This window comes from Chiloscyllium plagiosum, chromosome 19 (genome assembly GCF_004010195.1).
Source record: "Chiloscyllium plagiosum isolate BGI_BamShark_2017 chromosome 19, ASM401019v2, whole genome shotgun sequence".
NCBI lineage: Eukaryota > Metazoa > Chordata > Chondrichthyes > Orectolobiformes > Hemiscylliidae > Chiloscyllium > Chiloscyllium plagiosum.
The window spans coordinates 16261129-16286840 of NC_057728.1; the positions used below are offsets into that span (position 1 = coordinate 16261129).

At 41.7% G+C, this 25712-nt stretch overlaps 1 long non-coding RNA gene across 1 annotated transcript in view; it reads left to right on the forward strand.

Moving 5' to 3' along the window:
- Positions 1 to 25712, forward strand: part of LOC122559544 — a 58170-nt gene that overhangs the window by 9758 nt on the left and 22700 nt on the right. The gene's annotated exons all lie outside the window — the stretch shown is intronic.

Consider the following 25712-nt stretch of genomic DNA (forward strand, 5'->3'; position numbering starts at 1 on the left):
CTATCACCCTCACCTTAACCTCCTTCCACCTATCGCATTCCCAATGCCCCTCCCCAAGTCCCTCCTCTCTACCTTTTATCTTAGCCTGCTTGGCACACCCTCCTTATGCCCGAAGAAGGGCTTATGCCCGAAACGTCGATTCTCCTGCTCCTTGGATGCTGCCTGACCTGCTGCGCTTTTCCAGCAACACACTTTTCAGCTCTGATCTCCAGCATCTGCAGTCCTCACTTTCTCCTAATCTTCTTTGCTGTCTACTACACCTCCAATTTTGGTTTTATCTGCAAACATACTAACCATATCTCCTACGTTCACATCTAAATTATTTATATGTGACAAAAAGCAGTGAACACAGCACTGATCCTTGTGGTAGACCACTGGTCACAGGCTTTCAGTCTGAAAAGTAACCTCCCACCACCACCTTCTGTCTTCTATCTTTGAGCCTGTTCTGTATCCAAATGGCTAGTTTTCCTTGTTTTCCATGTGATCTATCTTTACTGCCACTTACAAGTTCCACTCCAAGCCAGACACCATCCTGACTTAGAATTATGTCTCTGTTCTTCACTATCAGAAAGTCCTGGAACTCCCTTGCTAACAACACTTGCGTGACCTACAACCCAAGGGGTTCAGTGGGCAAGAAGGCAGCTCACCACCAGTTTCTAGTGGGCAATTAGCAAAGATCACTAAATGCTGGCTTAACCAGTGACACACTTGTGAATGAATAATAGGGCTTGGTGAGGTCTCTCTTTGCCCCCTATCTGTCCTTGTGATTGACCCTAGATTGAGATGACTGGAGGGAAAAACCTCTAGCCAACAAACAGATTGCTGTGGTTTGCAGTTTTGAAAATAGCCAGTTTTCTGAACCATTGGGATGGTATGTTTGCAGGGACTGGTTTGAGGGCATTAGGTGGCCATTAATTGACTGCTTAAAAGTGTTTAATTGATGATAAGTTAAGAAGGTCACCCATGGACCTTCTCACATACAATTTAAATTTTCAGATAGTGAGATGGGGGTGATTCCCTCACCAGAGCCAACCCACCAAATTGTTTCCCTTTCTTGCCACACCAAGGGAGGGGAACATTGCCCAAAGAGTGTAGTATAAAGGATGTTGATGAATGTAGATTGGGTCTATGGTAAGTGGAAAAGGTTAAATGCAGCACAAACAACTGAGAGATCCCCAAAATTGCTTGCTATCATGATATTATTTTTGAAGAAATTCAGCATAATAGGCACCCACGCTAGACACAGTTTAGTTGATTCCGATTATCTCGTTTTGTTAGGGCTCCTTGATGCCATACTTTGTCAATTGCTGGCTTGAAGTTAAGGACAGTCACTCTCACTTTCCCCATGGAGTCCACCTCGAATGCTGTAATGAAGTCAAGAACTGAGTCTCCTCAAAATTAGGGAGGAATATTTCACAAGTTTATATAATATAATGCTGAGTTCCCATTGTTTAATTACACACAGACAGGTTTATGTTCTATGAGAGTATAAATATTTTCCTGTTGACTGTTCAGTGACATATAGGAAAGACAGAAGCGATGTGTCTCCATTTACCTAGTCATCTCATCATTTATTAAATTGATTTAAGACCAAAACAATAAAAGGTTGCATCAATAGTGAATTAATATATGTCAGAATGAGTTCTTCATACAAGTGAATTGTGCATGCAAATTGGAAATTAGAATTTGATCACAGGCATAAAGGAGTACATTTTTTCAATTTAGCAAAATTTCTGTTTTAGAAAGAACTTATGTTGTATTTCAATTTAGATTACAACTCCAATCTTAACTACATCATAACTCAGAATTCTTAGTAAAAGACTAAATGGTTAATTAGATGACTTGCATGTTTAGACTTGAGACCATCATTTACGTTATCTTACATTATTGGAATTGAATAAAACAAAGTTCTTTGTTCAGAAATGCTTAGAATTGCAGTGAAAATTTCATAATCTGGCTAACTTGTGTTTTGTAAAAGTTTTCTCCACTTCTTCCTTGAAAGCTGTGGTTACATAGTCACTTGTTGATCTTTGGTATATCATCTTCGTTTTTTAAACATACTTGTCTAATGGTCAACTGTTCCCTATCTATCTGCATGCTACTAACTTGTGGTGTGATCGCCTCCCAGAATTCAAGAATCCAAACCTACTTCTTTATCCCATTTTCTTATCCATGGCCAATTGCAGTGACCCAGTGAAATTGATTGGTTTAACACAGTCTCACACTGAGTAGTAGTTTTTCCTACTGATTCCTATTGGCTCACTCCTACATGCAACACATAAGAAGAACATAACAAAATAAAAACTAGGATCAGGAGTAGGCCACCTGGCCCTTCGAGCCTCAGTAAGGTCATGGCCAATCCTTTTGTGGACTCAGCTCCACTTACCTGCGTTTTCACCATATCCCTTAATTCCTTTATTTTTCAAAAATGTATCTACCTTAGCTTTAAAAGCGATTACTGAAGTAGTGACAACTACTTCCCTGGGCAAGGAATTCCACAGATTAACAACCCTCTGGGTGAAGAAATTCCTTCTCAGTTCAGTTCTAAACCTGCTTCCTCTAATCTTGAGGCCATACCCTCTTGTCCTAGTCTCACCTACCAGTAGAAACATCCTCTCAATTTCTATTTTATCAATTCCCTTCATAATTTTATATGTTTCTATAAGGTTCCCCCCTCATTCTTCTGAATTCCAATGAATATAATCCCAATCTACTCAGCCTCTCTTCATAAGCCAGCCCTCTCAACTCCGGAATCGACCTAGTGAACCTCCTCTGCACCCCCTCCAGTGCCGGTACATCCTTTCTTAAGTAAGGAGATCAAATCTGTACGTTCTACTCCAGGTGTGGCCTCACCAGCACCTTGTACAGCTGTTACATTATCTCTCTGTTTTTAAACTCAAACCTTTCAGCAACGAAGGACAAAATTCCATTTGCCTTCCTAATTATTTGTTGTTCCTGCAGACCAACCTTCTGCAATTTGTGCACAAGTACACCCAGGTCCCTCTGCACAGTTGCATGCTGAAACTTTTTACCATTCAAGTAATCATCTATTTTGCAGTTACTCCTACCAAACTGTATGAGTTCATATTTCCTAACATTATATTCTGTCTGCCAGACCTTTGCCCACTCACTCAACGTATCCATGTTCCTCTGCAATATTTCACAGTCCTCTGCACACTTTGATCTGCCACTCATCTTAGTGTCATCAGCAAACCTTGACACACTACACGTGGTCCTCGACCCCAATCATCTACATAAATTGTAAATAATTGTGTTCCCAACACTGGTCCCTGAGGCACACACTAGTCACTGATTGCCAGGTAGAATAGCACTCATTTATCTCTACTCTTTGCCGACTGTCAGTCAAACAATCCTCTATAATATTCTATCCCTAGCACTATGCAGTAGCCTCATGTGGGGCACCTTGTCAAAGGCCTTTAGGAAATCTCGGTACACCACATCCACTTTGCTTGAAATGTCTTCATAGAATTCCAAAAGAATTGTGAAGCATGTACTCATGAACTCATGCTGTGTCTGTACAATGGGACAATTTCTTTTGAGATGCCCTGCTATTTCTTCCTTGACAATAGACTCAAGCATCTTCCCCACTACAGAGGTTAAGCTCACTGGTCTATAATTCCCCATCCTTTGTCTACTTCCCTTTATACACAGTGGCATTACATTTGCTATTTTTTAATCTGCTGGGACTGCCCCGGAGATCCAGTAAATTTTGTAAAATTACCACCAGTCCACCTGCTATTTCTCCCGCCATCTCTTTTAGTATCCTGGGATGCATTCCATCAGGGCCAGGAGACATATCTATCCTTAGCTCCATTAGCTTACCCAACACTAGCTCTTCCGTAATAAAGATTGTTTCCAGGTCCTCACCTACCTTTGTCTCTTTGGGCCTTACTGGCATGTTATTAGTATCCTCCACTGTGGAGACCGATGCAAAGTACTGTTCAATGCCTCAGCCATTTCATCATATCCCATAACTAACTGCCCCTTCTCATCCTCGAAGGGACCAACATTTACTTCAGCCACTCTTCTTCATTTTATATATTTATAGAAACTTTTGCTATCTGTCTTTATATCCTGTGCTAGTTTTTTTTCTCATACGCTATCTTGCTTTTCTTTATAGCTCTTTTTGTGGCTTTCTGTTGACCTTTAAAGTTTCCCAATTTTCTAGATTCCTGCTGTTTTTGGGCACTTTGTTTGGCTTCTCCTCATACGCTATCTTGCTTTTCTTTATAGCTCTTTTTGTGGCTTTCTGTTGACCTTTAAAGTTTTCCCAATTTTCTAGATTCCTGCTGTTTTTGGGCACTTTGTTTGGCTTCTCTTTCATTTTGATAGCTTGCCTCATTTCCTTAGATCCCATGGCAGATTACCCCTCCTCTTATAGTCATTTCTTCTCACCGGAATATACTTTCGCTGAGCACTTTGACAAATTTCTTTGTAGGTCCTCCATTGCTCGTCAATTGTTGCACCATAAAGTCTCTGTTTCCAGTCTATTTTAGCCAGGTCCTCCCTCATTCTATCACAGTCCCCCTTATTCAAGTATAAGACCCTGCTATTGGATTTTATCTTCACACTCTCCATCTGTAATCTAAATTCAACCATACTGTGATCATTCCTTCCAAGAGGTCATTAATTATTCCTGTCTCATTACACAGGACCAGATCTAGGATAACTTGCTCCATTGTCTGTTCCATTATATGCTGTTCAAGAAAACTATTGCAGATATACTCAACGAACCCCTCCTCAAGGCTACCCTCACCAAGCTGGTTTGACCAATCTACATGCAGATAAAAACCCCCATGATAATAGCCATACCATTTTTGCATGCATTAATTATTTCCTTGTTTACTGCCCGCCCCACTGTGATGTTATTATTTGGTGGCCTACAGACTACCCCCATCAGTGACATTTTCTTCCTGGAATTTCTTCCTGGGGCAGCACAGTAGCTCAGTGGTTAGCACTGCTGCCTCACAGTGCCAGGGACCTGGGTTCAATTCCCACCTCGGGCGACTGTCTGTGGAGTTTGCACATTCTCCCCGTATCTGCGTGGGTTTCCCATAGTCCAAAGATGTGCAGGTTAGGAGAATTGGCCACGCTAAATTGCCCATAGTGTTCGGTACATTAGTTAGGGCTAAATGTTGGGGAAAAGGTTTGGGTGGGTTGCTCTTCAGAGGGTTGGTGTGGACTTGTTGGGCCGAAGGGCCTGTTTTCATACTGTAGGAGATCTAATCTAATTCCTAATTTCCACCCAAATGGATTCAACCTCATGCTCCATAGAACACCCAGAAAATTAATTTTAAAATTAGAAATAAAATGTCAACAGCAGGACAGCATTTGATCCTTTCATTATATCCAGCAACAGCCCGTACCAGCTGCTTCCATTACGGTTGAATGACTTTTCAAATGAGAAGGAGGTGCTGAGAATGTATCATTTTGCATGATACTTCGCAAAATGCTTTAACTGTTCCTTCCAAACCCATTTTGCTTGTTAATCCCATTAAACTAGCAGAGTTCTCTAATTACATCCAGTTTTGTTGCCCTGACAAAAAAAAGTTACTTGCTGCTAATCTTTTCTTTTGATTTCTCTTCAAAGGAAGCCTTGAAAGTCAGAACACTACTTATCCAAATGAAACATTGTACATCTCATTACATCACATAAAATTAAGTTCAAAACTGCAGTGTGCATTTTGTTATTAGCATGACTCACTCACAGAAAACTGAACCTGTAGGTCACAGCAATCGTCAGTTCCTTAATTAAGAAGAGATTTGCATAAAGGTAGATGTTTAACCAGTTCTTTGTTTCCTGATGATCTGTACATTACCAACTCTGTCTGTTGTTCCATCTTGTCAAAGATTGGGCAATCAGTTAGTTCAAATCAACTTAATTATTAATTCAAAAGACCAGTCTGTGTTAAATAATAGTTTATGCAGGCAAGCCTAGTTAGAAGGAATAAACATTGAGAACCAGGAACAATCCAAGAAAGTTCAGGAATTGTGAAGTCTAGATTTAACAACAGCATAGATTAGTGTTTTTAGCAACAGAGGAACAGAGGTTGGGGCACAGAAGATGGTTAGAGGTGGGAGTAGCTATCTAGCCAAAGGAGTAGATATGTGATTACAAGCTCATCTTGTGGTTAAATATAACATGAATGTACGTCCTCGTGGGTCTGCTCCTGGGCTTGGCCAAACTGGCCATAATCAGGTCCAGGCAGTGGGCCATGGAGGGTGTTGTTCAGGATGATTGCATGCCCTCTTCTGTGGTTACATCTGTGCCTGAGTATCCCAAGAGAAGGAACATGCAATGTCTACCAATATCCTCAAAGTTTTCATGGAGAGGTGGGCACCGCAGGAAATGGAGTGTTTTATTTCCCTCTCCAACTCTATTTTGATTTTCTCCCTACCCTCCCCTTCACCTTTTTGATCACGCAGCATTGCCCTTTGATGAGAAGGGCATTACTTGTCACTGGCCATCTCATGTTTCTTTTCTTCCTAGTCTGAGACCTGCACGATAAAAAAAATTAACATGAATGTAGTGAATGGTATAGCTCAGTCTCAGGCATCTGTGAGGTGATAGTTGGAGATTATAGCAAAAGAGTGGAGCTTCTGATTGAAGCTGAAGACAATATCATTCCAATATTTAGCTGAACTTTTCTGCTCTTTCAGGACCATATGTCAGATGGAGTCAAGTGACAAATCAGAGTCAGTGGAGGAGCCTAGAGGTCTGGTGGTGAGATGGAACTGGATGTCATCACCATATGAGAAAAACCTAAATAATTTATAAATGTTTATTGGTCAGAGTATTGAGTACAGGAGTTGGGAGGTCATGTTGTGGCTGTATAGGACATTGGTTAGGCCACTTTTGGAATATTGCATGCAATTCTGGTCTCCTTCCTATTGGAAGGATATTGTGAAACTTGAAAGGGTTCAGAAAAGATTTACAAGGATGTTGCCAGGGTTGGAGGATTTGAGCTATAGGGAGAGGTTGAATAGGCGAGGGCTGCTTTCCCTGGAGTGCCGGAGGCTGGATGGTGACCTTATAGAGGTTTCTAAAATAATGAGGGGCATGGATAGGATAAGTAGACAAAGTCCTTTCCCTGGGGGGAGTCGAGAACTAGAGGGCAGAGGTTTAGTGTGAGCGGGCAAAGATATAAAAGAGACCTAAAGGGCAACTTTTTCATGCAGAGGGTAGTACGTGTATAGAATGAGCTGCCAGAGGAAGTGGTGGAGGTCAGTACAACTGCAACATTTAAAAGGCATCCAGATGGGTATATGAATAGGAAGGGTTTGGAGGGATATGGGCCAGGTGCTGGCAGGTGGGACAAGATTGGATTGGGATATCTGGTCGGCATAGACAAGTTGGACTGAAGGGTCTGTCTCCGTGCTGTACACTTCTATGACTCTATGTTACTGAAAAGCATGAATAATGGAAATGAAAAATAATAAGGAGACCAAAGATGGATACCTGCAGGATGTAAAAGATAACAGTCCCCCATGAAGTGCTGTAGAGGCCCACAGATGATGATAGGACATTTCACTGTGATCATCAGTCCAGCGAGGCATAGTCTCCTTCTACACTGCTTCTCAAACAATCAATTCCAAAGATCTTCACATCTACCTGTGTACATCCCATGCTCAAGATAAACTCTCCTTCTGCTTTGTGCACCTTCTCCATCTCCTTTAACTTCCTGCTGTCTGATCGTTCCTGTGTAGACTGTTGATAATCATCTCCAATAGGTGTAGCTTCCATTGCCAGCAGCTGTATTCCTGGTGCTCAGTGAATTGCAAACAGCCTTTCCCACTGCACCAGAGCTCATTGAATGCCAGGAGGGTAACGACCCCCTGACCAGTCAAAAGTCATAATACTGACTTTGCCCTGACCTGTTATGGGCTGCAGCAATGTTAATTTTAAGGCAGTAAGTTCATTGATCTGTGTAAAGTATGAATGTTGCCTTTTTAAAATATTCTGTCCTCTATGACTCACCCTGGTATGGTCCTCACTTGTCTTTAGCTGCTCTGATTCAGATAGTTGCCAAGCACAGCTAACTCCCAGGAGAAACTCAAAACATTTGCAAAGATGGTATTTAAACTTGCTCCCTTAACTATTTTTAATTGTAATGTTTAGGGGCATGGGCAAGCTCAGAAGAACGCACACCTTATCATTGTCACAAACATTTCCAGCTAAGCTCCTGCTATATCATGTCACTACCATTTTTTCTATCTACCTACACCTTCTCCCCTACCTCTCACCTCCCCATCTCCCAGCTCCCGAAAGAATTGAGCTAACTGTTTCTCGCACTTTTGGAGAGGATGAAGAAGTTAGTGTTAAATGCAAAATTTGACACCAATCATATGATTGCTACACCTTTAGATTAAACTACTGTACAGTACAGGGCAGGGTAAGTCAAAACCTCTGCTGGGAGTCTTTTTTTAATCTGAGCAACATGAGATTTGTAGCAAAATCGAACAAGCAGTCCAGTGAGCCCTATTACACTGTGGGGAGTGTCTCACTCCAGGTTTTCACAAGCCATGTGGTAGGTTTCTTGCTACACAACAGTGAGTTGCCAATTTAGAAAGCTTATTGCTTGTTAAATGCCTGACCCATGGACCAATCAGCCTCATTAATATTCAGCCTCCTGTTTTACCAAACACACTAAACAACGAAGCCATCAAGAAAGCTTACTAAGGAACGTGGCATCAGCAATAGCCAATCCCTCACTCACAGCCATCAAGGGTGCTTTGGAAGCACAGACTTGCAATGAAGGATGCACCAGTAACTAGGGGTGAAAGGCTGCAGTATGCAGAGCTTTGCGCAAGGAGAGCTCTCCCCCCCCCCACCACTGCTGAAGGACTGGACCAGCGTACATCTCAGGGCTGCTCGCTTGCTCTCTTTGCACTCATTCACTTAGCACCTACCTGCATGCTTGCCTCTTGCCTTGCCAAGCCAATTAGCACAGACACACAACCAGACAGCTTGCCCAACTGATCAGCAGATCCTTTGTTAAGGAGGTGGATATCTTGCTGCACTGCAGTGTGCTACATCAATCTCACACTGCAACATGAGCCAATGACTTACACAACAAATACACTGCATGTGCAGGAAGCAGGCATCCAGGTCTCAAAGTCTTAGGGGACTAGACCTCACTGAAGTCCACCGAGGTGGTTAGGTGCTGGTTCATGTATCTGGTTATGTGGGGACTCAGAGAGGCCCTTGGAGTTAATGGGAATGGCTAACTGGAAGAAGATATAGATGTTTGGGGGCCCACTGACTCATTGAGGCAGAGGCTGCAAAGCGCTGGCCAAGGAGTGCTCACCGTCACCTTCTGTCATCCTGGACATGTGGGATAATGGGTGTGAGCACAGTTGGAGTGGGCAGGAAAAATGACCCAACCTGTGAGGGAGGCGGTTGCAGGACCCACTGGGTTTGGGGCTGTTAAAGGGAAAGAACATTGATCATTGAACTTTACTGATCACACACTTGTGTGGTCCCTAAGCCTTGGCCATCCTAATGCATTGCCTGCCTATTTGTGTTACACCTCCTTGCCCCTCCCAGATGTTGCTGACCAACTCATTCACACTAACACTTTCGGATACGGAGGTTAGGAAAGATTACAGATGTCATAGCAGGAGGCCCACATTTGGCAGCAGCACCATAGCCCTTTATCTTACTTGTTCCTCTTGCTTCCAGATGATGCTGAAGGTTCTCACCATAGGCATCCATCCACGGAACGGCATCTGTCATAATGAAGTTATACTGTAATAATGACATTTGGGGCTGTATAGATGGATGTCAAACCAAATATGAGGTGAAATCAGTGACATTTGTTTCAGAAAAGTGCAATATCAGCATTGTCACCTGTGCCACTAAAGTGCCCTCAATAAGTTATCTTCTTCCCCTCCCTCCCTCGCCATCTCAGTGCTCTACCAAGTTCCACAGCTGGAGTGGAGGGCACTTGCTGTGATGTGGAGACTGTTGGTCCTGGACATTTGGTCCCCCAACCCTGGGAGCTACTTGTGTCCTCACTGGCCAGACATGTCAAAGGTGTTCTTGCCAGAGGTAAGTTGGCCTTCCTTAGCATGAACTTCCAAGGTTCAGAGGGAGACAGGCAGGGTGGAGATGGAGGACCTGGCCATCTCTTGAGTATCATGAATGGAGTCTTTGAAGGGACTGTGTATGCTTCCTCTCCCATTGGCATTGCCCTGCTTCCAGATTCAGAGGGACACCATGTGGTTGTGTAGTTAATTAATGAGGTGTGTTTGGTAAGATACAGTTTTGCTAGGCCTTGCAGTGGAAATGCATGTAAAAAAATCTCAATACAACTTTGACTCAACCAAAAAAGGGTAAGATACAGCCTTGCATCACAGAGGGACAACTAGCACCAGTGAATCTGGAAATGTATCAATGTGGCAGACCCAAACTTTCATAAATGGTTAAGACTGGGCTGGAATAGTTATAACACCTTGTAATATTACGTGACTAAGGTGTCCATTCTGACCATTAGATTTTTGCAGTATTTATTTAATTTTCAGAAATGGGCATCTATACTGACTTCCATTAACATGGTTCCCAGATGGAGATTTAGGAATGAGTGATGGTCTGTATAATACCAGCAGACAGCTTTCCACTGATCCTAGTCAACTTCAAAAGCTCCAAGAGTAAAACACAGCACTTTTTAACACCGTTTCAATGCCATGACAACAGATGGAATCCATGAAAGAAAAACGTCTTTCAATCTCCTGTCTGTTTTTGCAAAGATCTAGTCAACAATTATGTTGAAAACAAGCCACACTGCTGGGTGCAGAACAGAAACACTTTCTTCTTGCATACACCAAGTGGAATAACTTGAAAGTTAAGGCAAAAACATACAATGGGAAGCTTTTAATGCTCTTCCCTGGCAAAGTTTGTAATTGGGGTGCACAAACTAGTCCTTAGGCAGCAGAAATGTTAGGTCACACCTTTATCTTCCTCCTTTTGCATAAATTTGAGTTTCTTGTGGGATTCTCTCAAAGCGAACAAAACTCGAGTAGTGAAGTCATTCCTTCCTTGACATTACCCTGTTTCCTCCTTTTTAATTTCTTAAAAAGCTTTTCAGCCATCTCTTGTGTCTTTTACTTTGGCCGAATAGGTTGTCATGACAACTTGTTTCTGGCAGGCATCATGGGTAAGTTATATAATCATGAAGCCACATGAAACCTACTCTCTTTCCAGGATTTCTTTTTTCCCTGTTTCTCTATTTTAATAGCGACAGAGATGTGACTGGAAACTGGATTGGATGGGTCTCAACTTATAGTAGTTGTCACAGTGATTCATTTATATCATTATCACAATTCAGATCAACACTTTGTTTTAAATACTGCTCCCTCTCAAATCACTTCAACAGACTCAATGTTAAAATAGAAGATGGTACATTTACTATTTATGATATTTGTTGCTTGACATTAATCTGTTTGGCTTTTCTGGCCATCAGTTTTCCTCATTCCAATGTACCCAACGCACCTCATCGCATTTACACAGGCTCGGATCTGAGCTACAAAAGCAGAGAATGCTGGAGAAACTCAGCACGTCTGGCAGCATCTCTGGAGAGAGAAACGGCATTAATGTTTTGAGTCCAGTAGCCCTTCATCAGATTCTGGGTTCAACAATAGGCCACTGAACTTGAAACATTAACTCCGTTTTTGTCTCCACAGATGCAGCCAGACCTGCTGAGTTTCTCTTGTGCTCTCTTTTTTTGTTTCAGATTTACAGTATCCACAATTCTTTGTGTTTTGTTCAGATTTGCACTACCCTGCCTGCCACCTTATAGATATGCTCCTGCTCTCTGTTGCTCTCCTGTTTAAACATATACCTTTAAACCAACTTTTTTTTGTGCTAATAACTCCGTACATTGCTTAGTGACTTTTTGGATCAAAATATAACCATGTACTAATGCCCTTCCTCATAGGCTGTAGTCATGTGATTTCCACCTTGAGGCATTCGTACTTTAAGCAGACTTTGGGTTCACTCCAATAAAGACCTTGTGTTGATTAAATGGTTGTGCTATACACCCAAAACACTGTCAAACTTATTTGAGAACTCTCCCGTAAAATGTATCACTATGTTTACACTGGATCAGAAAAGCAATAGTAGGCCATTCAACCCTTCAAACCTGCTGTGCCATTCTATAAGCTTGTGGTCATCCAGGTGTCTCAACCCCATTTTCCTGTCTGCCCTTCATTACCCTTGACTATCAAAACTCTACTTCAGCATTGGGTGAATTAAATGACCCAGCTTTCACTATTTTCTGGGCAACAAAAATGTCACAGATGCTATATAGATTTAAATTCACCTCCCCAAAGGCTGTTAGGGATCATCAATATAAGTTTGCTTTGCCAGTGATGCCAACATGCCATGGAAGAATAAAGGCAACTATTGCGGTTGGAGTATATGCTGAGTATTAATGGTTCCACAGGTGCTGAATTTCATCTTGTGCCATCTTCCAAGCAGAATATCAACAAACTATTCATTTGTGTAGAACATCCTGACTGAGTTGAGCTCTACCTAATCCAGTCCACATGTCAATTAGCTGTCATTGGATAATGACCCCATGAAGAAACTTTGCCTGAGTTCTCCCATCCTAAGCTCAGGGAACTGAAGCCAGTGCAAACACCTTTCCAATTTTCTGATATAGTTTCCCTTCAATAAGGGACCCAGTTCTAAAATAAAATGCCTAAACATTTTTATTTTAAGTAGAGAAAAGTGCCAGAGATTCTGCCTCATATTTGTTCCCACTATCACAAAATTCCATAATGCCATGCAATTTGTTACGTAGTATTTTATCCTTGCGAAGACATAAATGTTTGCTTTTCCATTGCACCCTACTTCTTCTGAGGAACATTTCTAAGCACTGTACACAAATAAAATTTTGAAATGGCCTGTTAATTTGCATTTGGAGCGTTAAGTGAAGGAAGAATATTGGCCAGATGAACAGAAGACCTCCTTGTTCTTCCACAAATGGTGCCTTGGGATCTTTTACATCCACCTAAACATGCACAAGGAGTTTTGGTTTAAGGTCCCATCCAAAGGACAGCACCTCTGACAATAAAGAGCCCCCTCAGTACTGCAGTGAAATGAAAATTCAGATTATGCACTCCAATACTGGAGACTGGCTTTAATCCACAAGCTTTTAACTCAGCCAAACTGCTACTTGATTAAAAGAATCGTCTTTGGCAAACCTTTTCTTTCCCACAAGCCTTTTTCTTCTCCCTTTAAAGACAGATTATAATATGTTTATGTGACTGGTGAAGCAATGAAAAGCATGTCAAGTTAAAGGCTCATTAAGTCCCTCTAGATTTAATTCAGAATAAATTGCTACTTTAATAACTGAAGGACCAATGAACAGGACTGAAACATGAGTACTTAGAAACAGATTTATTAACTTGTTTTAAAATTTTATTTTCACTTGCAGGCAATAGAAGTGTCAGAAAATAAAGCACAACAACACTAATAATGAACATAACACTTAAATATTTCCGCTGTTCAGGTCAATTTGTTATTGTTCTCAAAATTTACAGAATGATCCATCATGTCAAATAACTTCCCCATTCTTGAAACCTGCTCTATTAAAGCTTCCACAGATGAATAAAGAACAATACTTCCATGGCTTGGCATTAACTTAACCTCGACATTCTGTTGACATAAATTTTGTCAAACGTTATCTTGAAAATGTTAGTTAGAAACTATCAACCCAATATTTTGACTGTGAATGAAAGTGTCACTGATAAACAAGAAACTAACCATCAAATCATATTCCATATAAACATTTTTACCTTTTAAGCACATTTAAGCATTAATTATATTCATTCAGCCAATACAGTTACATTTTTAAGAAACAAAGTGCCTTTATATAGATCAGCAGTATTTCTCAGAATTTCTGAAATGATTGCTTCTCATGCTACAGTCAGTATTGAAGAAATGGATGCTTAGTATTCATGCTCACAGCTACCCATAGACATTCTGTAAGCTTAGGAGTAGCAACCTGTTCTCATTTGACTTTGGATGCTGCAGGGTGCAATGTGGAGATGGCGAATGTTTGTGAGCAGGAAAAGCTTTTCAACTGATCAGATCGAAAAAATCTGACAGAGTTATGCAAAATCTGAACCAGTAATTAGAATATTTAACTCTAAAATCATGTGCAGAAAATTAAATAAAGTGCAGAATCACCAGTGATGAGCTCAGAGATGGGAAGGGAAAGGAAGCAATTAAGCAGGATACTGGAGTACCCAAACCCCACAGTCTCCCTGTCAGTACTAAATAGACATGGGAAGCTCCATGTCAACTTTAAATCATAGAGTCCCTATAGTGTAGGAAGCAGACTATTCAGCCCATCATGTCCACAACAACCCTCCAAAGAGGATCCCACCCAGACTCACCCCCCTAACCTATCTCTGTAACCCTGCATTTCCCTTGGCTAATCTACCTAACCAGAACATGACTGGACACTATGGGCAATTTAGCATGGCCAATCCACCTAACCTGCACATCTTAGGTCTGTTGGAGGAAACTGGAGCAAACCCCATACTAGACACGAGGAAAACATGCAAGCTCCACACAGACAGTCACCTGAGATGGTAATTGACCTGGGTATCTGGAGCTGTGAGGCAGCATTGCTAACCACTGAGCCACCATGCCGCCTAATGTTTTAATCAACCCGCTAGAGATATTATGACACACGTCTAGAGCAGGTAGGACTTGAACGAGGCCTCTTGATTCAGAGGTAGGGACACTATCACTGAACTTCAAGAACTCCCAACCCCATGTTGCTTCACACCCTGCCAGTAAATGAGGCTCTTAAATAGCCAATTAATGAACACATAAAGACCTCATCCTCAGACCACTGACGTTAACCCAGCTCAGTCATCATAGGGCATGCATGGCAGTACGCAGTCAATTTGCCACCTCATTTGGGTTTGAGGGTTTGGTTAGTGATGTGGGTGGGATCCTTCAGTCAGTGGCACTCAGTGCCCATTGGTGGAAATGGACATCAGGAAGGGCAAGTGGCATTGAACATCAATACCTGCCATTGCTGCCAACCACCCACCTCCACAAACCCCTTTGCACAAAACTACTTCCCCCTCCCCCATATTATCCAACTACGGCAGTGGTCACTCCACCATTCTCAGCACCACTGCCAATCACCAAGTGTTAGTGGGCTCTGAATGTGCCCAGCTCATGGTGGCAGAGATCTGGCATTTACATTTGGCAGAGATTTCCCAGCACATCCAAATACCTCATCTACTGTGTCCGTTATTCTGGATGTGGTCTCCTCTACATCAGGGTGACAGAACGCCAACTCGTGGAGCATTTCAGGGAAACATCTCCGGGACATTAGCACCCAACAACCCACAGCCCTGTGGATGATCACTTCAACTTCCCCCCCCCATTCCCCCAAAGACATGCAAGTCCTGGGCCTCCTCCAACACCAAATCCAAGCCACCCAACAACTGAAGGAAGAGCGCCTCGTCCTCCGCCTTGAGACCCTTTAACACACAACATCAACATTGACTTTATTAGTTTCTGAATCTCCCCCCTCCCCACCTCATCCCAGATTCAACCTTCCAGCTTGGCACCACCCTCTTGACCTGTCCATCCTGTCACCTTCCTTCCCATCTATCTGCTGTACCCACCCTACCATTCTATCACTATCACCCCCCACCTGCATCCACCTATCACCTTTCCACATACCTTACTGATAAAATTAAATTGGCTGTGGCATTGAGATTGCTTGGCAACAATCAAGACTTATAACTGCATTAAAATTTACTTATATCTGAAGCACTGGCATATTTAACAGGTATCCAAACTAATAAATATAGAAAATACATTTGTATGGAGTTCATTGTCAAATCTATTAGTGAAGTATTGGTTGATTTCATTAATTTTGCAACTGTGCTTTTGCATGCCTTTTTTCAGGGATTTGCATAACCAGTGAGACAGAAGCACCCACCACTCCTGGCAGGCAGGGAAGAATTAGTGCCCTGCATTGTGGGAAGGGACGTGGAGGCAATGCTGGATGGGCCATTGTACTGGCCTCTTGTCCAGGACCCATAGACTAGGTCACTACACTAGAGGATGCAACCTGCTTTGTGCAGTCTTAGCCATCGAGTAGAATGGACAGCGATGAAGGACGTTTGATGTCCTTTTCCATTCAGCCAGTGAAAGCACCACCATCTTCTCTCCTCACGGTTTATATTGAGAGGATTCCATCTCTAACTATCCTGACCAGCTGACTGTGTCCAAACCTCCGGAATGGTATTGGAGGTTGCCCTTGACTTACCGTGTCAGGTATACCCCCCACCTTCCACCATGCCCCCCCCTCATCCCGATCAAAAGAATTCCCCATATCTTGATTGAGTCCTGTGGATAAGTATGTCATGCTTCTTGGCTCTGGGTCTGCACTAGATGGTAAGGCAAGCCTGAAGTAATATGAACTAGTAGCTCTGGCTGAGAGGGCAAAGTGGAAGAAGACAAGACAGGAATGCTGTGAGCATGTAGGTAGGCTCACAGTGACTGGTCCAATGAGAGAAAGCAGAGAACCCTGAGATGCAGCCTAGTCCAGTCCATGAGCTGGGTGTGTATCCCTCAGCACTCCCTGTCCTTGCTGCAGCATTACAATGAGAATTGTCAGTGCACTCTGAAGTGCAGCATTGAAGTGGAGATATACCATGAGAGTTCTTGGACTCTGGCACATATCAGATGCCAACGTCGATGACCGTGGGGTGCATGTGGCTGGTACCCATGGAGATGTTGGTGCCCGATATCTAATGTGGAGGTGTTCCTGAGCAAGTGGAAGATTTGAAATCGCCAGGTACCGGATCTGATTTTCATGTTGGGAATTCTCAACAACTAGCTTGTTTGGTGTGTTTTGGACTTAGGAAGTTGAATACCAATGAGGCAATTGCAGCATTAATGGGATGTTTAACAGGTTAAAATTGCCCTTAATTGGCAACTCGCTGCTGCCTAGTGAGAATCTCACCTGGCCCTTCAGCCAATGCATTAAAGATGCAGCAAGTGCCTCCCAATATTGAGATAGGCTTCGCTGAATGACTTGTCTGGTTCTGTCACAAATCTCACCTTAGCTCACATCGTTCAGACCCCAATAAGATTTCGCCAAGACTGTGCAATATTTTGTCCTAAAACATGACATGCACTATGGCAATACTCATATGAATCAGTACATCAAACTAACAAAAAAGAAATTGTTATTTGAGCTATTTTCTCAGTTCACAGTCCTGCAAGTAATTAATCTGTATTTGGATCCTCATGGAGAAACAAGATAAATGTGTCCCTTTATTTAGAACAGAAAATAACGTTAATTAAAGTCATGAGAATCCTAATCTGCAGAGAGTTTAATGATTTCCAAGCTTTGAAGTTATTTAATCAATCACAATCCATCATCATTATCATCACACTTGATTTGTTTTTAGAATTACACTAGATTAGGTTAGATTAGATTACCATACAGTGTGGAAACAGGCCCTTCGGCCCAACAAGTTCCACACCGACCCGCCGAAGCGCAACCCACCCATACCCCTACATTTACCCCTTACCTAACACTACGGGCAATTTAGCATGGCCAATTCACCTTACCGGGAATTGAACCCAGGTTTCTGGCGCTGTGAGGCAGCAGTGCTAACCACTGTGCCACCGTGCCGCCCAAAGGGAATTTTAAGGGAATAAGGGAATTTTAAGGGAATTTTATTCAGATGCTATGAGATTGGCAGAAGACCAGTCAGAAAGATTAGAGCACAAATTTTAATTTAGCATTTTTAACATGAAATTAAATAAACCTGATTTGTTCATTGTATACATCATATTTGGAAACCATTTTGAACCATGTATAGAGCTGATCTTATCATGGTTATATTGTATATTGCTAGAAATTAGAAAACTCAATTGAATTGAGGAGAGTGGAGTATATCTTTGTGCTGCAATGTGAGTCTTAGTGATTATTTTCTTTGATAGAAAGTCAGTTGACTCATTGCCACCCTTTTTGCATTAGCAAACAATGTAAAATGAAGTAAATACAACTAATGATCTTATTAATGTAGAGTACAGTAGTTTGATTCTATTTATGTGACATTATAAAATCCACATCTGTGGAGTAGAATTAGGATTAATAACTTCTGTACATGTCTTGAATATAAGCACTTCTTTGACTTGTTTCCTATTTACTGTTACCTTCTTATTGTTCTACAATTCTCATAATGATTATCAGTGCCACAAGCTCTCTTCCTTAGTTGCATTAACACTGTGGAGTAAACGTTCTCTATTCCTGGGTGTTTAGTTATTTTGAACTCTTGACTATCCCCTCTATTTCAAAGTCAGCGGTTTTCCTGAGGTAATATATGATTTTTTGGAGGGCATGTGGTACAGGGTCTTCCTTTCTGAAAATTTGGAGAAACATGAGCAAACTAATAAATAACTCTACAACCCATTCACTCAACAAACAGCTAAAAGAACTGTGCACAACCTGCATTCTAGGAAATATTTTAAAATAAATTTTCTTTCTTCACTAATGTTTGAAATATCAGTATATAAAAGACATTCAACCTACTTAATGCAATTGTTATTCAAATCTTCCCAATTGAATTGTAGTGCTTCTATCATTCAACTGAGTACCAACATTGAATTTAACAGATGGGGTTGGGGAGTCCAGAACTAGAGGGCATAGGTTAAGGGTGAGAGGGGAAAGATTTAAAAGAGACCTAAGGGGCAACTTTGTAAAGTCTAAACCCTATATGCCCACTTTGGTGCAATGTGTGTATTTCAATCTAATTTATTTAGAACTTCTATTTCTCAATTTTGTGGGAGTCATTAAAGGAGCAAGTTTCAAAAAGTACCTAAAGTATGTATAAGTCTGAAATCTTAAACAGCATTGTTAATGAACTTTAAGATATCTGTCTCAACACAAACCTTAGTCTTTATGTTATGTGTTACATGAGCTAATACAGAGGAAAGCAAAGAGACTAGATCATACTGGCAAGGGTGTTTTACACGAGTGACAATGTCAGATAGAGTGATAAAAATTAAAAAATGTTTTAAGATGAACCTTGAAACTTACATTTCCCCTGGTGTAGGTGAGTGAAACTAATTGGAAATATTCACAGAAATCGGTTCTGCTGAATCTTGGCCCTTCTAGCACTCCATTTATTTTTTCTACTTCAAATTCTAAATATTGAGCAAAACAGTCACAAATTTATAGCTGTGCAAACAAATTCCAGCAGAATCCACCAGAATGATTCATGGCACCAGGTTAACTGTCTGACTCAGCACCCAGAGTCGAATGCAGAGGTGAATTTGAGGAGGTTGTGAAAAACTCTAGCTATAATAGCCCAGACGTTTTGACCAATAATTGTTTCTGCAGTGTAGATGGGAGTTGCTCATTGGGAATCCCTAATGTAGGGAATTGCCTGGTAAATTGAAGATTCTGGTAGGCAGTTTCCCCCTGCCTGAAACCTTCTAAAAGTAAACATTTAAATTGGAGATTCCTCTTCAGTTAATAGTTACTCAAGAATAATTAGACAATTAAAAACATAACGTATTAAGTCTAACCTAAGAAGATATGATTTTCTTTCAATTTACCACACACTCCCCAAAAAGCTGCCCAGACTCTGACCTAACACCACCCTTCTGTCTGCCTAGGACTTGTCAGGTGAGGGGCATGGGGACTTGTTTTCAAAGTTTAGAAAGGAATTCACCAGAGTTGGAGGGTTTGAACTATATGGCTGAATAGGCTGGGGCTATTTTCCCTGGAGTGTTGGAGGCTCAGGGGTGATCTTTTATAGACGTTTATAAAATCATGAGGGTGAATAGTCAAGGTCTTTTTTACCAGGGTAGAGGAGTCCAAAACTAGAGGGCATAGGTTTAAGGTGGGAAGGGTAAGATTTAAAAGGGACCCAAGAAACAACTTGTTCACACAGAGGATGGTGCTGCCAGAGGAAGTGTTGAAGGCTGGTACAATCACAACATTTAAAAGGCATCTGGATGGGTATATGAATAGGAAGGGTTTAGGCGGATATGGGCCAATGGGACTAGATTAATTTAGGATATCCGGTCAGCATGGATAAGTTGGACCAAAGGGTCTGTTTCCATGCTATACAACTGAATGCCTCTGTAAGTCATGGGGAGAGCAATGCAACAGAATGGGAAACAAGGGCAACATAGTGGCTCTGGGAAATCACTATCTGCCCTATGTCCAAATCGGCAATACACAGAAATTAGAGCAAGGGTTCCCAGCCCCCACCTGACAGACTGCCACACTCATCCACCAATCAAGCTGCCTTTTATTTATCCTGCCTGAAGTTGAGATAATTGTAGCCCAGGCAGGAAAAGATCCCTAATTGAAGAAACACTATGGACTTCAATTGACAGTGGGTCAGAATGTTATAGCTTGGGCCCAGAACTGAATTTGGGTGGAGGCTGAAAGGTAGCAGGGTCCTAAACCACCCCACCTCATTAAGTTGCCTTCAATCCACCTTCAGCCCGACCATCTCCACGACCACAAGATTCCACCCTATCTCTCACGTCTACACAAAAATATCTGGAAATTTCAGCACATTGACTATGAGATAGTTTACATTTCTAGAGAGATTCAGAGATACCAAATGCTTTCCTGATATTTTGTGTGGGTATTTTTAATCAACTAGTTCAGGGATGTTATCACAGACCAGTTGGGAATTGAACCTAGGCCTCCTGGTTCAGAGAGAGGGACACTACCACTGCACCGTAAGAATCTTAGCATCTGGTACTTTATGTGAGCACCAATAGTGAATTTGCATCTGCTGCTCAGGTACGTTAAACAATTCTGATCTCACCTGATATCCACACTCCCAACGTTCAAGGAGAAGTTTGCCACCAGGAGCAAGGGACTCCAGTTGATTTTCCTCTTCTGATAACAGAGGAAACAAAGTTAACTGAAGCTCCCTCATCACTGCCCCAGATGATAGATCAAACAAGGATTTTAAATCCCTATAAGTCTCTGTTATCCACTGAATACATTCACAGAGTCTTCGGGAAAATCATTGGAATATGACTATCTTGTCTGTGTTGCTGATCATAACCTACAGTGACACTACTTCCACAGCAGCTTTAAGAGGCATCAATGAAGATAGGTTTTTAAGACGGGGACAAATGGGCATTATCCTTTCAGGTTGTTGGCCAATCATTTGTGCAGCTCATTTCTGCTATTGTTGTGTTGGACAAACTTGGACGATGATGGAAAGAAAATTTGCCCTTGTATTTATTGGTTTGTGATCTATCATTAATCTAAGACACACAGTATCTTACTTAAAATTATTGTGATGAAAGGTCAGTGTGTTGAAAACAACCCAAGGTTTACAGCACTATCCTTTTTTTTAATGCAGCCATTTATTTCTCCATAGAGCACAGAGGTTAAGCGACAATTTGATAAAGGGTCCAAAGTCGGGAGGGGTTTGATAGAGAAATAATGAGAAATTATTTCCAGTAGCAAATGAATCAGTGACCAGATGGCACAGATTTAAGAGAATTAGCATAGCAACCGAAGGAGCATGGGGGAAGAAAAAGCAGAAATTGCTGGAGAAACTCGGCAGGTCTGCAGGATCTGTGGAGAGAAAGCAAGGTTAACATTTCAGGTCCAGTGATCCTTCTTCAGTTACTGCCAGACCTGCTGAGTTTCTCCAGCAACTTCTGTTTTTGTTTCAGATTTCCAGCATCCACAGTTCTTTGTTTCTTTTTGTTTGGTGTCTCATAGGCACTAGGACATGAAGGTTGAAAAGAACCAATCATGACAAAAATTGAATACACAATGGGAAAAAAGGTGTTTGTGACAATGTGCAGAATTGGGGGATAATTGACTCCATCTCTGAAGGTTTGGTCGCAGAATGCAACAATACGAGGCCCTTTAAAAAGAAACAACTTTACACATAGCCCATACACTGTACAGGGTATACAGGGGCACCTCGATTATCCGAATACCAATTATCCAAAACTCGGACTATCCGAAGGAGATCTCAAGGTCCCGGTAGAAACATTACATCAAAGACGTATTTCTAACAGTGATCGCGTCTTTTGTTTCCAGTGATTAAACAGACACCGTCTCCAAATGACTGACTTCCCACCTCTTTCTCTCTCCCACACTTTCCCTGGAGTTCTACACAGGGGTGAACCCTAAAACCCCCTTCCCCAGATAATCTGACCAACATTGTCCCGTACAGGGCAGAGGTGGAACCTGTCAAAAAGTTGCAGTAAAAGGTTGTGTGTGTTTGTTTTCTGTTTGGAGACTCACCCCCACAAAGGCAGCAGCAGCAGCAGCAACAGTCTTGTTGTTGGTGTCCAGTCTGGCTGCCCTGGTGGGGGGGGAGGGGTGCGCATGCAGTATTGGATGGCAGGGGGGCAGTGATGGATGGGGATTGGGGACGGGCGGGGGGGCAGTGTTGGAGGCAGGGTCCCACACGCTGTGTGCTTCTGCAGTCTCCTGAACAGGGACAGACTTTAAAAACTCGGAGCCCCAGAGGAAAGGCATTGAATCATTTAACCGAATAATCAATTATCTGAACGAAATAGTGCACGCCCATCGCATTCAGATAATCAAGGTTCCCCTGTAGACCAGTGATATCCTTAATCCCTGGTCATCCTCATGTACACCTCCCTTAGGATCTCCTTGTCCCAGACATTTCTGCAAATCTAAAAACTTCTTTAGATGAGTGCCAAGTATCATGTACCACAGAAATAAAAGTTCTGGGAGTTGTATATTATATCTTAGATAGACAGTTCTAGATAGGAGGTACTCCTATGGGAATCTGTGAGGAAATTAGAAGAATAAAAAAGTTAGAAGAGGTTCCAGCTTTGGGGGGAACAAATAAAGATGTCAAAATAGTAAAGGAGAATGCCTAGAAAAAGTGATTAAAAATGCTTCAATGGAAATACCTAACTCAATTTTTGATTAGATTATTTACAGTGTGGAAACAGGCCCTTTGGCCCAACAAGTCCACACCGATCCGCCAAAGCGCAATCCACCCAACCCATTCCCTTGCATTTACCTCTGTCCCTAACATTACGGGCAATTTAGTATGGCCAATTCACCTAACCTGCACATTTTTGGACTGTGGGAGGAAACTGGAGCACCCGGAGGAAACCCACACAGACACAGGGAGAATGTGCAAACTCCACACAGTCAGTCGCCTGAGGCGGGAATTGAACCCGGGTCTCTGACGCTGTGAGGCAGCAGTTACTGCAAGTTAAAAGCAAATCTAACTGCAGTAATTGAAATATCTAAGGAATCCTCAGAAAATTGGAATCAGGAAAGGAAATAGGTATTAAAACTGTAATGGTAGTACAAAGAGAGCATCGTTTCTTTGACTTTACTAAAAAGGGAAAGGTGATCTGGATGTTCATGAAAAACTTTTTTTCGGATATTGATAAATCAGACCACTGGATGTTTTGAATGTTTTATCTCAAAAGAAAAGGTATTTCCTTTTACTCAAAGTCAAGGGGGAATGACAAGGCTTCGAAGACTGTGCAGCAGAAATTTACTGGTGTAAAACTTCAGGTGGTTAGAAAGAGCAGGAAAGCTAAGATTGTTCTTCTTAAAGCAGAGACACTGATTGGGAGATTTGATAGCGATGTGCAAAATTATAACAATTTTTGGTAAAATGGATAGAAAGAAATTGTAGTGCAGAAAGGTCAATATATAAAAGACACAGATTTAAAGATAACAGGCTAAATGAAAACAGAAACAACACAAACAAAATAAATTTACTGATCAAATTGTAATGACGTGGAACGTACTGCTTGAAAGAATGGAGAAAAATGTAATGATTGTAATGAGGTCAACCAGATGAACCTCATAGAATATGAGTTCTCTGATTGGGGCTGTTAACCTGGGAGCCCTGGCTGACAGATAAGCTCAGGAGTGTCAGAGGTTCTGCTCACTCCGAGACCTGGCTCTGAAGGAGCTGAATCAATCAAGGACTCTCCATGTGAAAATAAGGGTGACATGGTGATGGAATACCAGCCTCTGTGGAAAGATTGGTCTATTTATGAAAGAGATTTAAGAGTAAGACTAAAAAGTGAAACGGATTCATGCATTACATGGAAAATATTTAGCAATTAGGAAACAGCAAGGAGAGGAATTAACTGGATAGTTCTTTCAAAGAGCCAGAATTAGCACAATGGAGTGAATGGCCTCATTTGGCACTGTGTGGTCCTATGAGTAATTATTTGGGCTGTTTCATGAAGTCTGGTTCAACAAGTTGTGCCAGTTCATACCGTTAATGCCATTTGCAATTCTGGGGAGTAGCTTGGGTAAAAGTATAAAACCTGAAAAGATATGAACAATATAATTTCTGAAGAAAATACTATTTTTTGAATGGGAATTTTAATGTGGGGTTAACGTTGAGATTCACTTCTGTAAGGGAGAAATGGAAGAGACCTGAAAAAACATGAAATTGAGTTGCTGGTAAAGTTGTCTGTCACAATCATATTCTGGATTGTTCTTTCGCCATTTTCAAGCCAGGTAACCATCAACATCTTTTCCATCGCACAGACATCACTTTACAAGGCAACATTTTTCTTCTTTATGCTCTGCAGTGGTGCCAAGTCTTCCCCTATGCCAAATCTTGGCTCATCTCAAGTTACAAATTAACCCTTTCTCCATGTGTTTACTATCAAGTGTGCACTACAAATTTCAGTCATGAACGTTGAAGTTACTTCACTGAACCAAGTCTTATATTCATGATCTATTATGGGCTGTGTCATCATACAGTCAGATCATTTAAATTCTTTTTAAACCAACTTTCAGCTTTTATAATTTTTATTACACTGCTAACCTGCTAATAGGCTGCAATAAGTATCATTATCAGCCTTCTCAGTATAGCAGTAAATGGTCAGCTTTTTCAATTCACTCATCAATGGCAAACTAGCACATATAGGTTTTTCACAGAACCCCGCAGACCTCATCAGTACCATGTAGAATTCCAGTGAAGGACTACCATTATGTGAAGACCCCATGCATTGAGGCAACCATAGCCAGAATTAATATGGAGTGTTTCAGTTATTTACATGATCAAAGAAATAGCAACATAATTTTTGTGCTGTTGAATGTTTTAATGGGAAATTATGTAAATACTGGGATATAGAAAAGTGGCTCAGGGAAAAGGAGATCAGGATTGGCCTTATTGGTATCATGCAGGAGGTTGCTGAGGGCCACTGACTGAAATAGCATGAGATCAAGTGCTACACACAGCTAAAGGAAGCTAGGGCAGAGTTGAGGGAGGAGCAAATTACTGCAGATGCTGGAATCTGTACTGGAAACAACAAACACTGGAGATCACAATGAATCAAACAGCATCCATGGAGAGAGAGCAACCTAATATTTTGAGTTTGGATGATATTTCATCAGAGCTGAAGTGAGGTGTGGAGGGGACAGCATTGATGCTGCAGTTTGGTGGTGAGCTTGTAGTGTGCTGTAGGTGGGTGTAGGGGATGCTGCAGATAAAAGGGGTGGTGGGGGCAGGGTGGTGAAGTGGGGATAGGTAAATACAGGTAGAGAGTACGACCTGGTTGGTCAATGGGAGGAATTATCTGCAGCTTCCCCCTGCACCCACCCCCAGTCCCGAAGAAAGGTTACATTCGATATGTTGACTTCTCCAACTCCTGATGCTGCCTGGCTTGCTGTGTT